This window comes from Octopus bimaculoides, chromosome 9 (genome assembly GCF_001194135.2).
Source record: "Octopus bimaculoides isolate UCB-OBI-ISO-001 chromosome 9, ASM119413v2, whole genome shotgun sequence".
Lineage (NCBI taxonomy): Eukaryota > Metazoa > Mollusca > Cephalopoda > Octopoda > Octopodidae > Octopus > Octopus bimaculoides.
The window spans coordinates 55,317,280-55,321,807 of NC_068989.1; the positions used below are offsets into that span (position 1 = coordinate 55,317,280).

The 4,528-nt window shown below is 39.1% G+C and overlaps 1 long non-coding RNA gene across 1 annotated transcript in view; it reads left to right on the forward strand.

Moving 5' to 3' along the window:
* The first annotated feature begins 1,933 nt into the window (after positions 1–1,933).
* Positions 1,934–4,528, forward strand: part of LOC128248662 (uncharacterized) — a 70,184-nt gene continuing 67,589 nt past the window's right edge. The window contains exons 1-2 of the long non-coding RNA XR_008264819.1: positions 1,934–1,993; positions 2,102–2,134. This is a non-coding gene — a long non-coding RNA (uncharacterized LOC128248662). The remainder of the gene's footprint in view (positions 1,994–2,101; positions 2,135–4,528) is intronic.

Sequence of the window (4,528 nt, forward strand, 5' to 3'; positions counted from 1 at the left end):
TCTTCGTCTTTTTATTTTTAGAGTAAATTTTGATCGACCACTGACTCTTTTACTCTTTTACTCTTTTACTTGTTTCAGTCATTTGACTGTAGCCATGCTGGAGCACCACCCTCAGTCAAACAAATCGACCCCAGGACTTATTCTTTGGAAGCCTAGTACTTATTCTATCGATCTGTTTTGCCGAACCACTAAGTTAAGGGGACGTAAACACACCAGCATCGGTTGTCAAGCGATGTTGGGGGGACAAACACAGACACACAAACATAAACACACACATATATATAGACATATATACGACGGGCTTCTTTCAGTTTTCCGTCTGCCAAATCCACTCACAAGGCTTTGGTCAGCCCGAGACTATAGTAGAAGACACTTGCCCAAGGTGCCACGCAGTGGTTGGTAAGCAAGCTACTTACCACACAGCCACTCCTACGCCTAGACTTGTAAAGGAAAGAATTTTGCTTTAACCACCATCCATTAAATCTTAAAAAAAGTTTTGCAGATTTACGTAGTCCCATATATCGTGATCATTTGTAGGAAATAAATTAAGGATTTGCATTTTCTCCCCAAGAACCCAAGTTCAGCCATAATTTGCTTCAGATGGGTTGGATGTATCTTGCTGTTCAAATGATAATAGCTATGAACCTGAAAATGTGTTTTGGGTAGATACTATGTATGTATGTATGTATGTATGTATGCGTGCGTGCTGGCGTGGGCTTGTGTATGTATGTATTAGAAAAACTAAAGGCCCGCTACGATAAGTATGTGAATCTGAGAGGAGAACATGTTGACTAAAATTATAATTAACTGATCCTCCTGTATTTTCTTTCACCCAAAGCCAGGAACTTTTCAGCACCCTTGCTATATAGTATTAACTCTGAAAGACATACCCCAGATCAAGAGTAAACTATTGTCGACACAAAATGAATTGTTAATTTTCGGTCGGTATTTAAAGCTAAATTTAAACTAAACAAGCAATACGCTTCGGATACAGAGAGAGTGCTACATCTGCAACAAGGTGTGTCTAGGATAACAATTTCATTCTGGTAGTGTAGTATTTGTTTTCTGTAACAGTTCATTAATCTGGCAAAAAGGGATTGTTGTCGAGATATGAATTCGTATTTGCAGGAGATATAGTATTATTATAGTATGTAGTAAGGCAGAGAATTGACCAAATCGTTAGCACGATAGGCAAAATGTTTTGTATTTCGTCTGTCTATACGTTCTGAGTTCAGATTCGGCAGAGATCGACTTTGCCTATCATACTTTGAGGGTCGATGAAATAAGTACCAGTTGAATACTGGAGTCGATGTAATTGACTTATTCCCTCCCCTCCTCACCTTACTAAATTCCAGGCCTTGCACCTAGTGTAGAAACGATTATTATGGTATCTAGTCGACCAGTTTACGTCTCAGCTATCACTAACAGCCAAACGTATGATGAACGAACAAGGTAAAATCTATGACAATCATGGGCAACCGTCGATCCGAAAAAAATTATATTGAATTTTTTAGTAGTGCGTCTCGTTTGATGATGTGCCATATATCACGTAGTCCGCTTCTCTAAACACGTTGCCCATGCCTAGTCTACGCTACAACTCGGCTGCTAGAAATAGCAACCAAACAGCATCAAATCATATTACGCTGCTTTAAAATTGGAAGGACACATTAAACAATGGTGTTGTAGATATACAAAAAAGAGAGGATGGTTCAGGTTGGAATGCCTTTGATCATGGATTCACTCAGTCTGTCAGATCAGGACTGATCTGGAGCTAAACAACAGCCAAATTTATGAATGCCACTCCTAAGGTCTCTTCATTGGCCCTCCTCAAGTAGCGTCTATGTTAAAATGAATTCTCTAATAAGTTACGTATCTGCCTTTTGATATATTTCCTCTTCTCTGTCTTAGCCCACTTACCTTGAAATGCATTCACCACAAAGTCCTTTAGCATAGGCATGTTAAAGGATCCGTAGAGCAGAACCCGATATTACAAGTAAGTTAATTTATGTTTTCTTTTACGTGTGTGTGTGTGTGTGTGTGTGTGTGTGTGTGTGTGTGTGTGTGTATTTGAACTCATTTATTTTTCTAAATACTTCAACAGGGAACTTGATGCCAGCTACGTGACAAAGAGAAGGTAAGTATATAAGACGGTTTATACATTGTAGAGGAGGTTTTTTTTAATTAAATAATAACCGAACAGCTCTTCGCACAATGATTGTTTTGTTGATAATGTCTATTTATTTCCTTTTTGCTTATGTACTTTTTTTTATTTTGTTTTTTGTTCTTTTCAATTTGCATTATTTATTCCCTTTCTTTGTGCGCGACAATGCATCCCATTCGACATATCACAGATGACATGCTGCGCGTTTGTTGCATATGAACATATGAACGTTGCGCCGTTTATTTGTTATACATATGCTGTTGAAAAGATTTTGCCCTAAATCTAAAACCACCATCACAGGATCTCTTGAAGAAACATTGATATTAAGCTAAACTGTTAGCTGATCTCCTTGAGTTTTGGACAATGCTATTTCCTGTGTAAACCGAGCAAAACAGTGCCCAATACATTTTCTCATTACCAGTACACTCATCTGATAAGTATATAAATAAACTACTAGAGTGGTAATGGTTAAGTTTATAATTGTAATATAAGAGCATTCAGTTTGGGTTCGACCCTACTTGGGAATGAACATCCTTGATCAAATATCAAAGGTTGTTTACGCAATCAATGATTCAGTTTTTTAAGTCTTTAACTTAACATTCTTGCTCGGCCCTATCCCATCTTTGCGTAGACTAAGAAGGAGATCAGCAAATAAATTGATAAACAAATAAATAGATGGCTAGGAGGATGCACAACGGTTTTGAGCGTTAAGTTTTTAAGAGATATTGTATATTGTAAAGTGAGTTTCAGGCATTGGCTGAAATAACTTTCAGATTTCTAAGCAATTGTAAAATATAACATGAAGTATAAAACATTATAACAACCACACACCCGCGTGCGCACACACACGCACACACACATATACATACAAACCCATACACACACATATACATACATACATACATACATACGATGTGTGGTTAAAAAGTATCCGACCTTTGGCCAAAAAAGCAAGTAATATTAAAAGAATTCATTATTTTGATTTAGTCTCCTTCAATGTATTCGCCTTTGGAGTCTACACACTTCTGCGTTCCTGCCACTGCTAGAAACATTTCTGGAAATCACTTTTTGTGATGCTGTAGGGCTGTGCTGTTGAATTTTGCTTAATGTCCTCTGTTGACTCAAGTCTTCTCTCTTTGAGTATGTTTTTTTGAGCTTTGAGAATAGCCAAAAGTCACACGGGACTAAGTCTGGGGTGTAGGAAGCCTGACGAACAAGTGGTGTGTTTTGCTTGACGAGGAATGCTTGGACGACGTGGGCGAAATGAGCGATTGCGTTGTCATGGTGGAGTTGGCAGTTCTTTGCTACCCACAGGTCGGGTCGTTTTCGCCGCAAGGCTTCACGAAGGCGACGAAGAACCCCCAGGTAGTATTCCTTATATTTGTCTGACCTTCTGGTGCATATTCATAGCTCACTATCCACTGAGATACGGTCATATTTGAACCTGTTGTACCACTCCTTTATTTGTGTTTTTTCCCATAGCAGCATCTCCAAAGGCCTTCTGAATCTTCTCGATAGTCTGGGCTTACGTATCATCAAGTTTTTGGTAGAATTTGATACAGTATCTTTACTCAATGCACTCGGTCATCTTAATTCAAAAAGAAAAATCACACAGCGCACTCTTCACGTCTGTACTCAATGCGTCACTGCGAGCATATGGCGCAACCTAAAAACATGAAATTTTTTGCGCAGGCTCAGGAAGGACGCGGCCACCTAAAACCCATGCGGCTTTTGCTCACGTATTATTATTTTGTACAAAAAAGACCAAGGCCGGATACGTTTTGACTACACCTCGTATATTTACATACAGACATACTTACTTAGCTATACATATTCCTATCAGCGCACATATAGATACATACATGCTTACGTAGTCCGATCAGCAAGTATCCGGACTGTTGCCATATTAACGAAGCTAAAGCATGCAAATTAAAGCTGCTTGGTACAGATTGACCTTGAACTCTGCTCTGCACGCGCACTAAGTTTTAACGTTCTAGTTCACTTCTGCTGTTTACAGAAGTGCTTGGAAGGAAGGTGTGTAGCGTATGATCGTCGCATTGAACATGACAGAGAAAGTTGAGCAGAGAATCTGCATCAAATTTTGCCAAAAGCTTTGCTATACCTGCTCAGAGGCTTACGCAAAGTTTTCAAGAAGTTTTCATCGTTCAAAACACAATCAAGGAGACCTTGTGCAACTGAAACCCGAGTATTTTTTTGGTCAGTCGAAAGCAGTTTTGGCACAAACTTGGCAGACACGCGTATCATACCCAAATCTTCAGTGATAATGGACTGAACTGAACCGTAACTAATCTGCACATTCTCTGATAACTCACGAATTCGAGGGTTTCCCCTCACAGCTATATGCAC